This window comes from Salvelinus sp. IW2-2015, linkage group LG6.1, assembly GCF_002910315.2.
Source record: "Salvelinus sp. IW2-2015 linkage group LG6.1, ASM291031v2, whole genome shotgun sequence".
Taxonomy (NCBI): Eukaryota; Metazoa; Chordata; class Actinopteri; order Salmoniformes; family Salmonidae; genus Salvelinus; species Salvelinus sp. IW2-2015.
In genome coordinates this window covers 9,243,206-9,256,969 of record NC_036845.1, presented here as the reverse complement: position 1 = coordinate 9,256,969, position 13,764 = coordinate 9,243,206, and the positions used below count along the sequence as shown (strand labels likewise).

General features: G+C 40.0%; 1 protein-coding gene across 1 annotated transcript in view; it reads left to right on the top strand.

The window, feature by feature from the left end:
* Positions 1–13,764, top strand: part of LOC111965006 (DNA-directed RNA polymerase III subunit RPC7-like) — a 737,315-nt gene that overhangs the window by 576,609 nt on the left and 146,942 nt on the right. The window lies entirely within an intron of this gene.

Sequence of the window (13,764 nt, the reverse complement as noted above, 5' to 3'; positions counted from 1 at the left end):
AAGAGAGAGATAATGAAATAGCATTCCATAGAACGACACTTTGGGTAACCAATTAACTTTAGTGTTGTTTCCTGATAATTGAAAGGGTGATTTGTTTTCATTTTTTTCAGGTGGCCATGTGGAACTGGATGAGAGGGTAAACGTTTCTAGTTGCTATACGCTATTAAACAAGTGGAAGATAAAATGATTATTCCCCATAAGTGTCTTTGCCTGTGGTTTCAACACCCTCATTCTCTGGGTCAATTCCCTTCAATCAAGCTGGTGGTGTTGTGTTTGCCTCATATCTCTCTTGTTTGTCAGCTCCTGGACGCAGGCTGAGGGAGCTGAGGGAGGAGACAGGACTGAGCTGGACCCTGGAGACGTCTCAGCTCAGCTGCTGGGGCTCTGGAGGTGGGAAATCACTGCCACTACACATCACATTTCTAGGTCCAGGAATAGTTTGTTAAATAATAATAATATGTAAATGCTTAGAAAAATCTACTGGCCACAATTCCACAGACATTTGATACATTCTGATTTGTCTGACAGTCCTGTTTGCTCATGTTCTGTTTCTCTTCACAGTCAGTTTCCCACCCATGCTGAGCAGAGGGATGCCACAGAGGCACCATGTGGTCACTTACATGCTCCTAAACCACCTCCCTCACACACCAGCAGCTCCAGGTATCTGCCTCACTGTCCTGTATGTCTGTCTATCTGTCTGCCTGTCCATATTCCTTTCTGGTGTTATCATTAAAGGCACACAAAGCCAAATCAAAGAGAAGGCCTCTGACTCACTAAAGACTATCTTTGTTCTAGGCCTCTCTGCACCCCGAGCCTGCTGAGGTAGTGGCTGTGTGGGTGGACGCCTCGCTGGTCAAGGCCATCGTGTCCGCCGTGGACGGAGAGGAGGGTTCTGTGACACCGTTGGAGGGCCTGGCTCCAACCATAAGGTACATCACATCCACAAAGTAATGCACTCAAAACATAACAGAAAAATAGATTATATAGTGTACCATTGATAAGTATTTGTGAAAAAAAGTTTTACTGGGCTAATTTCCTCTGACATTAATTATTTCATTGGTTCCTCTTAACAATGTTGCATTTTGTTTCTGTGGTGTTGGTTCTGCAGTGTATTGAGGTCTCTCCGGAAGGTGGGCTCAGTGAGTCAATTTTGCCATTGTCTGTTTTGTGTAACGGGCCCCGAATAGCGGAGAAGATGTGGAGCGGGTCAGCACTGGTACCAATACGCCCTGGAGCTCTGGCTTAAGAACCTGGAGGGACAGGGGACCGATGTTACTGTCTTCACTAAAACCTGGACGTCTAGCCCTGTGATGAAGTGACTTCCTGGGGATGACATCACTTCCTGGAGTTTGCCTTAACCGGTGAAGGTCACCTAAAGTGAACTATCATCTTTCAAAAAATCTTGTATGTATTACCCAATAATGAACTTTGGGTGAACTATCCCTTTAATATCTACAGCAACACCTACAAGTCTTATATGGCTGTTTGAGGGCTTTGCATGAGCTATCAATGTTGTGCGTAGAACAGTTTTTATTGCAAGGGTGTTGTTGTTAGTGATGAAATGTTATGAACAAAGTGGATTTATACTGCAGATGCTTTTATGATCATTATATTCCTTTGCGCCTTCAAGCCACAAGATGGCAATGCATAGCCTACACAGTGATTTCACATTGGAAACAAGCGCAAAACAATCAGAATTCTGATTTAAGTTTACATAATTATCTTGACTTGTAAATAATAATGTGTTCTTAACTGACTCGCCTGGTTAAATAAAAATGTATAAAAATATTTAGATTTTCTAAATGTAATTATTTTCCTCAACCAGCATATTTACAATGTTTATTTATTTTTTTCTGTACTCAGACAGAAGTTATGGCTCAAGTTAGTTAGGTTAGGTCTTCATTGTAAAGATAAACACATAAATATGGTATTGTACTTTCAACTGAAGATATCCAATATTGTTTGCAGTGATTCAATAATTAGCATTTAAAGACTACATTTTTATATTGTCATAAGTGCAGGTGTGTGTGTCATATAACGAAACCTCTTTTCACCCACACCAGATTAATATACTGTACATCATGGCAACCTCACCATGGATAAGCTACTGGGGAAATATGCTTACTTTGTTCTTTGGCTGCATTTAGACATACAGCCCAATTCTGATATTTTTCCTACCAATTGGTCTTTGACCAATCACATCAGATATTTTTCAGAGCTGATCTGATTGTTCCAAAGACCAATTAGTGGAAAAAATAATCAAAATTGGGCTGCCTTTGTGAAGCAGCCTTGGTGTGTCAGCTGTTTATGTAGGATTTAACAGCTTATTTTACTGCGTTGCAGTCTCATGGTTGATCATTTGAACGCAAATTGACCAATTTCAAAGCGAAGTCTTGAATGTTAAATGGTGGAGGGGTATGGGGTGGGGTGTAGTAATGAAATGTAAAGAAGTTTTATAACAGTTTTCTACAGTAACTAATTAACTAAGTGACTACAATTGGTGCGTTAAATTAGGGACACAATTCACAACATCAACCAGTCAGAATCCACAGTAAAAAAAATTGGAAGGTTTTTTTGTTTTCTCCAATTCATCATAAGTCATTACATTTTAATGTCACTAGGAATAACATTCAGATGGAAAGAGTTGGGAGCATAATCTTCATCAGATCCTGAACTATGCCATTTTTCCCGAACCTGTCCTGGCTTTTACCATGCAGAGGTAATCGGACCTGTTGTCAGTATTAGGAGCACCACACCCTCTGTGCCAATAGCAGTGGGCACTGGGCATTCCAGTGGGCAAGTATGTGCAGGCATTCAAGGTATAATCAAGTCTTGATGCCACATTTCCTTGCCAGTGTATTGTCTGTATTGGTGATGTCATGATATACTGTATGTTATATTTTCTAGATTTGTCTTATCGTCATAGTGTGTCACTTGTCTGATTTTGTGTGATCTTATTTGTTTTGTTGAAGTTTCTCTCTGATTGATTGATCTTCCTGCTGGACAGTATTAGTAACAGCAACCACTGTGACGTTTCCCTGGAAAAATATACAATGCAACGTAGAAAGACATATCTAATACATATATACAGTTAGGGGATATGGAGAGGAAGGGACATACACCTCATGCATTTTGGATAAGAATGCGGTTGTACTGCACACCTTGAAAATGTAAGTCTTCAATTCTCAATGTCACTTGGTAGCTGATTATCATGAATGTTATGTATCTGTTACCAGGACACCATATGTCAACTTTTTATGTTAAACCTAGCCCATTGGCCAAAATAGCAGAAAGAGGTGTTGCCTTTTTAATACACGCTGACTTGCATATAATGGACAAGTTTGAGTAAATCTAAATTTTATGGAGTCTGACTAATTTCGTAATTTAATACAGTACCGTATTCTTTATCACACCGCCACACCAGCCTAACTGTAAAGCACGTTATTCTAGATATCTATTTACTTGTTCCTTTCACACAAAGAATAAAGAAAGAAAAGCCAGGGGATGAGGGCAGGCTTAGATACAAACAGAGGCATGTCTGTTCTGCCCTACAGCTTCAGTTCCTCCTGATGAACAGAATCATCCAACTCTTTTACAAACCATGAATGCATCCAACCACTTCTGCCCATAACAATCTAACAAACTTGATTTATTATTTACAATATTTAATCCCAAAATGATTTTGATTTTTTTCATGCAAAGTTTAAAGCTCCAATGCACGGTGACTTCAAATGTTTACAGATAGTTACATCTCACAGATTTTATTAATAATGGTGGATTTATTTAATCAGATTGTCCAAATATACATAACATTGGTGTTTTACTCACTGGGTTGGTTTTGTGGAATAGTTAACTTCTTGGCATGCTAGTTTCCTATCTCAAAACATGTCTTATCCAGCGGTATGGAATTAGATCTGGATTCCTCAGCCCAAGTAAAAAGGTTTGATTTACAGTCTTTGAAAACAATTAACTTCTTGTTAACTGTACCTGATAGGGTATTGTCCTTAGGGGCACCCTTACTCATTCTTCTAATGTTAATTGCAGGATACATATTTTGACCCCATTTACTGATCTAGGATCAGCTTTCTTTTTTACAAAGGTTAAGCTTGCCTTCAGTAAAGACTGAAAATATAACAAACCCATTACCACAAAGGAAGCAAAATGGCCAGCCTGGCCTCAGAGCCATTAGAAACATAATTTATGTATTTCGGAGCACGTCAAGACATATGATACCTTTCAATGGCCTGGTTACTTTAAACAGAAACTAAGTAGGGAGGTTGGTCGGGGATGAGTAACATATACTAAATGGAGTGCCTCGGATTTACGTACAGAATAAAGAATAATAATTCCATTGACTCCATTCCGGCTATTATTATGAGCTGTCCTCCCCTCAGCAGCCTCCACTGGTAAAACATTAGGAATAAAAATAACATTAGGACATCTGCATTCTTGCTGTTTGGGGTTTTAGGCTGGGTTTCTGTATAGCACTTTGTGACATCAGCTGATGTAAAAAGGGCTTCATAAATAAATGTGATTTGATTTGAATAAATACAGGTTGAAATTACAATCAGTAAGCAACGCCATGATCTTCATTCAGATATTTCAGAGATAATTGGACCATTTGTACAGAATTGTCATTGCTCATGCATATTATTTCATAAGGCCATTTCAGATGGTCTTCTTACCCAATTGACTGGAGCTTCTGGAGGAAAGAGAAGTAGGGAAGGGACACAAAACAACCAATCGTAAAACAGTAAATTACTTCAATTAAATATATACAGTATCTTCAACATTACATGAGTGATGTGTTTTCTTAGGAAGTTATTTCAATGTGTTTAATCAATATGTATGTTGACACATCTCTACACACCTATATCTATCAATAATCAGTAGTCTACCTATTCAAACCTCTCATTGAACCCCATCCCTGATGTATGGAAGGAAAGAAAGCATTCAGGGGAGATGGTCTCCTGGAATTGAAAACATGAAACTACACTTCCTCTGTTGTCTACCTGATAGTACAACTGAAGTACATAAGCATACAGAAAGTGTGTCACCTACTGTACCTGTGTGTCAGTACTCGTTCAACCATACATCCCTGTTCGGTTTTTCGATGGTCCCCCCATTTCGTCCTGTAATCAGAGAAAGTATCATCTCATCAAAGGTGTAAAACAGTCTAAAGATAATACTGCACACAAATAATTTTACAGGCAAAACTGATTTTTGCAGTCTGTTTTTGACCTGTTGTATAGAACTGCAATGTTAGCTTATCTTGCAGATGTCCGTCTGTTCTAAAGCCTTAGTTAACAAAGCCTGAAAGACATCCACTCGGCTTAATTGCAACAATAAATCAAAACCGGTGATTCATCAATTAAAGGGGCTTTGGGAGGAGAAGGTCATGTAAAGAGAACAGAGTGGTTGTGGATTCAATGTGTCTGTCTGCTGCTCTGTTGCCATAGAGACAGGTGACAGAGGGGGCACTCTTCTCAGTATATGCTAGTCAGTCTTGGAGCCAAATGTTGGCAGACTAGTACGGAACGACCATGCTCAATAAATTGATCAAGGGAGTTGGAGGCTGTGAACAAATAGTCCTCCAATGTCTTCCACTGTCCCCTTTACAAAACAACATAACAAACATGTTCAAACCACTGCTAGCAGCAACACATAATTAAAAAATATATCTACGTAAATGTAACACAATTATACGAAGTGCATAAACACATATAACGCAACAATATCCTGATACAGTAGATTGAATATAAGCAATGTGTAAGTTAACTCAAACTGTACATTTCCAAAACTAAACAAATATCTATGATGCATACATATCAACGCTAGAAAAAACCTGAGTAGATTCCCTCCTCCTTCACAACCTCTCATGTGTGGTGTGTGTGTGCTTGAGGTGTGCACTGCAGTGTGATGAACATGCAAGTCTCATTAGTACAGTCAATTGTCTTTTTGTTTGGTGTTAAGGAGAGAATCTCACCTCCCCTGACGTTGGTAGATCCCATGGCATTTGTATTTAGCATCCCTTTCAAAGCTCAATCGAGCATATATATTTTTTATGTCCACAATAAACACTACCTTTGTTCAGTCAATCATGGTGTTGCCAGTCATTCAAGTGATATTGATGAGTAACATGCCCCATACAGGAAGGTCCTTGGATGATAACTCTGGTATCATCCCTCATACGTACCCAAGGCAAGATTAAAGCTATAAAGTCACAGCTCACAGATGATTGTGTTTTAATTGGTTGTCTGGTCTACCAAGAACATCTGCTTACAGTGGGGCAAAAAAGTATTTAGTCAGCCACCAATTGTGCAAGTTTCTCTACTTAAAAATATGAGAGAGGCCTGTAATTCTCATCATAGGTACACTTCAACTATGACAGACAAAATGAGAAAGAAAAATCCAGAAAATCACATTGTAGGATTTGTAATGGAATTTATTTGCAAATTATGGTGGAAAATAAGTATTGGTCAATAACAAAAGTTTATCTCAATACTTGTTATATACCCTTTGTTGGCAATGACAGAGGTCAAACGTTTTCTGTAAGTCTTCACAAGGTTTTCACACACTGTTGCGGTATTTTGGCCATTCTCCATGCAGATCTCCTCTAGAGCAGTGATGTTTTGGGGCTGTTGCTGGGAACACGGGCTTTCAACTCCCTCCAAAGATTTTCTATGGGGTTGAGAATCTGGAGACTGCTAGGCCACTCCAGGACCTGAAATGCTTCTTACGAAGCCACTCCTTTGTTGCCCGGGCGGTGTGTTTGGGATCATTGTCATGCTGAAAGACCCAGCCACGTTTCATCTTCAATGCCCTTGCTGATGGAAGGAGGTTTCATCAAATCTCACGATACATGGCCCCATTCATTCTGTCCTTTACACGGATCAGTCGTCCTGGTCCCTTTGCAGAAAAACAGCTCCAAAGCATGATGTTTCCACCCCATGCTTCACGGTAGGTATGGTGTTCTTTGGATGCAACTCAGCATTCTTTGTCCTCCAAAGTTATATTTTGGTTTCATCTGACCATATGAAATTCTCCCAATCTTTTCTGGATCATCCAAATGCTCTCTAGCAAACTTCAGATGGGCCTGGACATGTACTGGCTTAAGCAGGGGACACGTCTGGCACTGCAGGATTTGAGTCCCTGGCGGCGTATTGGTTACTGATTGTAGGCTTTGTTACTTTGGTCCCAGCTCTCTGCAGGTCATTCACTAGTCCCCCCATGTGGTTCTGGGATTTTTGCTCACCGTTCTTGTGATCATTTTGACCCCACGGGGTGAGATCTTGCGTGGAGCCCCGATCGAGGGAGATATCAGTGGTCTTGTATGTCTTCCATTTCCTAATAATTGCTCCCACAGTTGATTTCTTCAAACCAAGCTGCTTACCTATTACAGATTACTCTTCCCAGCCTGGTGCAGGTCTACAATTTTTTTCTGGTGTCCTTTGACAGCTCTTTGGTCTTGGCCATAGTGGAGTTTGGAGTGTGACTGTTTGAGGTTGTGGACAGGTGTCTTTTATACTGGTAACAAGTTCAAACAGGTGCCATTAATACAGGTAACGAGTGGAGGACAGAGGAGCCTCTTAAAGAAGAAGTTACAGGTCTGTGAGAGACAGAAATCTTGCTTGTTTGTAGGTGACCAAATACTTATTTTCCACCATAATTTGCAAATAAATTCATTAAAAATCCTACAATGTGATTTTCTGGATTTTCTTTTCTCATTTTGTCTGTCATAGTTGAAGTGTACCTATGATGAAAATTACAGGCCTCTCTCATCTTTTTAAGTGGGAGAACTTGCACATTGGTGGCTGACTAAATACTTTTTTGCCCCACTGTATGTGGGGGTTTGATTTCGAAGATAAGCAACTTGGTGCATCAATGAAAATAGGTGGCTTGGGGGAGGAACATGGCTTGGAACCCTCTCTGGAAGCTACAGGGGTAGTTCGGCTGAGAGGGTAGAGGGGAAGGCTAGTGTTTCCCACGCCTCAGGTTTCCCTGGTCAAAACCAGAAGGGCACAAAGAGACATCTATCTAACACTGAGGCAGAGCGGCCAGTCTTAGTAACCATAGCCAACCTGCTGAATGCAGACTCTGAGTCTGTGTCTATCTGGCCTCTCTGCCAAGACATAGGACTTACATTAGGCTTGCCGTTGGGCACTTCGAAGCGGCTGTGTGTGGAGTACATTAGGATGTCTGCCCCGTGGTTGATCTGGTTATATGGGCTGAAACTTCCATATCTCTGCCTACAGCACAACCACACTAGCTGAAGGTCAAGAAAAGACAAGAATCATAGTACTTTTAAAATGGCATCCTTAGCATGACATACTGTAACTGTTATAGCAGGGTTGTGGCTGTTTCTGAGAAATTGGAGGTCTACAATGCATTTAAGGATAAACAGTGTGCATCTGTGTGTCTGTTTGTTTTTGTACTCACCAGCAGTATTAGGAGAATAAGGAAGATTAACAAGGTCAGGGCAGCCAGTATCAATAGAGTGATCCCCCATTCTGGGACTCCCTCTCCGCCACAGCAACTACAGCTGCAGCATTCTCTGTGGTCTTATGTGTCGCCTCCGTATTCTCTGTGTTCTTATGACTGGTCGTTTGGCCCGTGGCAGCCTGATGCCTGCTTGTTGCTCTCTCAGTAGGGCACTGGGGGGTTAGATTGGCCCGAGGTAGTTGTTAATGGAGAGGTTTTACGGAAGACTGTCGTGCTACTGGTCTGGGGAGGATTTTAGGGGTAATAGGGGTGGTTGTGTTGCTAATTGTATTGTTATGGTCTCCAGGAATATGGGTGCTTACGTTGCTAATTGTTATGTTATGGTCCCCAGGACTAGGGCTGGTTATGTTGCTAATTGTAATGTTGTGGTCTTCAGGAGCAGGGGTGGTAATGTTGCTAATTGTAGTGTTATGTTCTTCAGGAATATGAGTGGTAATACTGCTAATTGTATTGTTATGGCTTCAGAAATTTGAGTGGTAATGCTGTTAATTGTAGTGTTTTGGTCTTCAGGAATATGAGTGGTAATGTTGCTAATTGTAGTGTTATGTTCTTCAGGAATATGAGTGGTAATACTGCTAATTGTATTGTTATGGTCTTCAGGAAATTTGAGTGGTAATGCTGTTAATTGTAGTTTTTGGTCTTCAGGAATATGAGTGGTAATGTTGCTAATTGTAGAGTTTTGTTCTTCAGGAATATGAGTGGTAATGTTGCTAATTTGTAGTGTTTGGTCTTCAGGAATATGAGTGGTAATGTTGCTTAAATTGTAGAGTTATGTTCTTCAGGAATATGAGTGGTAATGTTGCTAATTGTAGAGTTATGTTCTTCAGGAATATGAGTGGTAATGTTGCTAATTGTAGTGTTATGTTCTTCAGGAAAATTAGTGGTAATGCTGCTAATTGTACTGTTATGGTCTTCAGGAATATGAGTGGTAATGCTGCTAATTGTACTGTTTTGGTCAGGACTAGTGGTGGTGGTTGTGAGGGTATGACTACTTGTGATACTAATTGTTGCAAGACTGGTGATGTTGCCAGATGAAATCATTGCTGTAGATGCAGTTCCATCCCCGACCCTTCCTGAACGGCTAGCCGTACTAACTAAGGCAGCTGTAGTAGTCGTTGCTGCAGGGGTATTTGTGGTAGATGGTGGTGAGGAAGTTACGGTTGCTGTTGTACGTGCTACAAGAGGTAGTGTGGCTTTTATTGGAAGTTGACCTAAGGAATAAAGAACATATTTATATTTGCTTTATTTTTACTAATAACAGTTTAAGCTATTTACAAAACCGTTTTTTTAACATACAAATGAATCAGGCTGCTACACAGCAGAAGTAGATGAGGTTGCCATCTTCTTTACCTTCAGTATAGGCGAGGTCCAGGTCAAGGGTTTTGGATTTATTTGATTGGATATGAGTGGAAAGTAGACCTTTAACCAAAGTTGGAATGATCATGAATGTAGTCCCAAACATTAATGTCGAGTTTGCAATGACTGATCCATTACTGCAAGAGTGAGACCAGTAGTCAAAAACAATTATAACGTATAATTGTCAATGTCCTTAAGAATGCTATTTTTTTTCAATGGCAGAATTTTAAATTCAACATTAGAGCTCACCTGAAGATTATATCAAATACACCCATATATTTGTCAGACTCTGGCAAAGCGCTGTGGACGTCATCCATCTGAAAAAGAAAGACACAGCAATTAGAGGAGCACTTTAGTATTATCCTACAAGGCATGTCTTCACACCTTTACTTGTTTGAATATTGAGGATATTGTAACAGGTTGTAAGGGAGGTATCTATAGTATCCTTGTCTATGGTGTAGTGGAGTGGGTCAACTGGAGTGTGAGCTAGTAGCGATGGCTCGTTTTTGCTGTTTACTGTTAAAATAGTGCTCACTGCTAGGTGTTGGAGAGCTGATGATGTTGGTGACATAGAAATTAAATGAATAGAACAGCCTTGGGAACATCTAACCCTGGCAATTTGAGAGGTAAACTCATTGGTACACTCGCAATGGTTGCTTGGTATAAATGCAGTAAAAAAGTCAATAGAACTTGACCAAAACAATGGAAATGCCATGGAAATGTGTGGGGGAAAAATGCCGTGGGGGAAAGATCCCGAAGCTCACCAGCAAAATGTGCCTACATATATAGGCTATTGTTTATGTGTGTATTATGCTTGTATAGATGTCAACCCCAATACATTTTCATGTCATCATCACCAATCAACTGCATTACAGTTAAAAGCGACTTTGACGTCTACCACTGATTGTATGCTAGCTATGCTACCGGCTTATACGGACAAGAGTTAGCACTTAGAAGTCACTTCTTATAAGCCTGAAAGGGACTACTTCTAAATGTTATGCAGCGAAAACAGTCAAATATATCAAAATTAGACTTTAGTAAACACATTGTGGGCCTGTTAATATACATCAATCATGACGTATTTGACGAATATCCACTTTGTTAGATCATATCTGTTGAATGTGCGCCAATCCAGTGTCATTCTTCTATACCCCACGGTCTGTGTTCCCTTGACTTTTTTTACCGCATATATTGTGATGCAATAATTTCCATAGAAATGTTCATTCAAATGATGTTAAGTAATGTGGCTCATGCAATATAATGTATTTTTTTATTTCAGTTGAGTTAAATCAACAAATCACAGCATATATTGATGGGTAAACTTCCTGCTTTTACTTCCTGCTTTTCTCCAATGGGTACACTTGCAATGGCCGCCAGTCCACCCATTTACCACAATTGACTTGAATGGGGACGCCCGTTCTATTAATTATATTTCTATGGTGGGTGACTTGTTTTGGCAAGCATGAAGTATCTGCAGGACAAAGAGTTATTTTGTGGGTATAGACTGAGTGATGAGTTGAAGCTCTATGGACAGACTTGAGCAGTAAAAACACACAGACTCTTACCATCTGCTCCACCTGTTTCCTCAGCTGTTTGTACTCCTTAGAGCTTTGATTATTGAGTGACTCAGTGTAAATCTGGTTGGTGATTCTGACGCATAAGTAGTATGCGGACAGCGTAGCTGGGGTGGTCTTGTCACTGCTGCTGGGTGTTGCCCTCCGTAAACGGGCAACAGGCACAACATCAGCAAAGAAAAGGAGTGCTGTACAGGAGAATGGGAAACAAGCCGAAATTCGGGAATTAGCAGAAATACTGTTGCACAGCCATCTAATAAATTACTGCCATTACCCTTAGAGGCTGACTGATTGAAGTGCCAATTACAGCCAATAAAGGTAGCCTTGTACTGTGGAAATGATTATCTGTAAACAGACACTTTGAGTTGAAAGGGGGGTCACCATCTGTGATCTCAATCACTGCAATAATGCATTATTTAGACTAATTTAATCCAAAACAAAGTTTGCAAATGTGTTTTCTCTGTGCGGGAAATAAGTTGTTTTGTCTTATCCCAATATTTGATTGAGTGGGGTCGATTGTAAATCCATAATACTATTCTGCTACTGCATAACCCTGAAGACATTTTATACATTATGACAGATTATGATAGATGTTTTGCTAAGATTTAAAAATCTTCTCAGTGTGGGTTTTAACTCCAGTATATTGGCATCACTTGAGGCACCTGAGGAAGCAACTTAAAGTAAAAAATAATGTCATCAAGAAGGCTCCAGAGCAGCCAGGGACAAGAGAATCATGAAGAAGTGTTATTCTGGTTGTGTGCTGATAAGGTTAGACTCTCCGTAAACCACAAAGTATGATTTACTTAGATACAGGTAACTGACAAATTAAAGGAAACACCAACATAAAGTGTCTTAATTGTATGTTGGGCCACCACGAGCCAGAACAAGTGTAGGTGTTTAAGAAGTGTAGGTTACAGTACAACACAGTCCAATGCTTCCCATGCAACAGTGGTTCCCAACCTTTTTCGGTTACTGTTTCACCAACAGAATTTTGCTCTGCCCGGAGTACCCCTGAAGTACCCCCCCATGTGCATTTTACCAGTAGGCCTATGGTCTCATGAGTCTTCTCAAGTACCCTCTGTGGATAGGCCGAGTACCTCCAGGGGTCTTAGTACCCCTGGTTGGGAATCACTGCCCTACAACAGAAGTCTTTAAAGAAATGTAATGTGTAAATGTGTTATAGGCTACATATTTTAGATTAATCAATAAATTAAGATGCATGGAAGAGTAGATAGATACATAGATAGATACATAGATAGATATGTTTTCTGCCATACCTGAAACAGCCAAAGTAAGAATAATCCCAAATTTGATGGGTCTTTTCTCCATGATGTATCAAACAGGTAGACTAACGTTTTTAAAAGAAAAGCCAAATACACACAGTGGACTTTGGGAATTAACCTGGTTGCTTTCTTGATGAGAAACTATTTCTGTCTGAAAGAAACGGTTATTTTATCATCCAGATAATTGTGCAGGTAGAACAGGTGTATGGAGCGGGGCGGACCCTAGAATATGAGTGTGCGCGTTGGAAGAGAACGTAAATATAGACATTCGTGGTGTATGACGCCAACCAGTGGCCAGAAAGATTTATCGGAGTATCGGAGTATCAGTTTCACCTTGATGCTGTAAACCTTTGAGAAGCAAGGCACAAAAAATGCATGAGGCAAAATCAACAGCCTGACACAGCCACTATTTAGTAAACTGAGGGAAACTACTCTCAAATTCATAAATGGAGCAATGGCAAGGACTGACAGCCAATGAGGTCGACATGATGTTTGCAAAGACTAAAATAACAACAAAAACATAAACCACCCTTTGATTTTGATAAACAATAGGATTAGTCTTGTACTAAAAGTTGTACTAAAATCATTTATATCTTTCCAGAATAAATGGGTGTGTATCATTTATTGAAATTGATATTGAACAACAGGAAACCCTTACAAAAAAATATTTCCGTTTTGAAACTGCAGTCGACTGTGGTATTTTGGACGCAGGGATTGCAGAATATCTACACAGCAAAATTACTGCAGTAAAAAAAAGTTTTTATTTTGGACCCAGTATTTGCAGCATACTACAGTTATACTGCACTCTAACTGCAGTCTGACTGACTTTCGTAAGGAAGATTGTGCACGCCATTCACAATTCCCCTCATCCGTATGTGGAACCCTTGTCTTCTACTCAGAAAACTGATGACTGCGGTATCTGAATTAAGGACTTGCAGTGGTTAGCCTACTTACTGTTTTATTTTTCCAGAAACACAAGCGAGAATGCAATTGAAACAACTACGCAACGTAAACTAGCTGGTTAAGCTTGCCTACAACCTGCAACAATG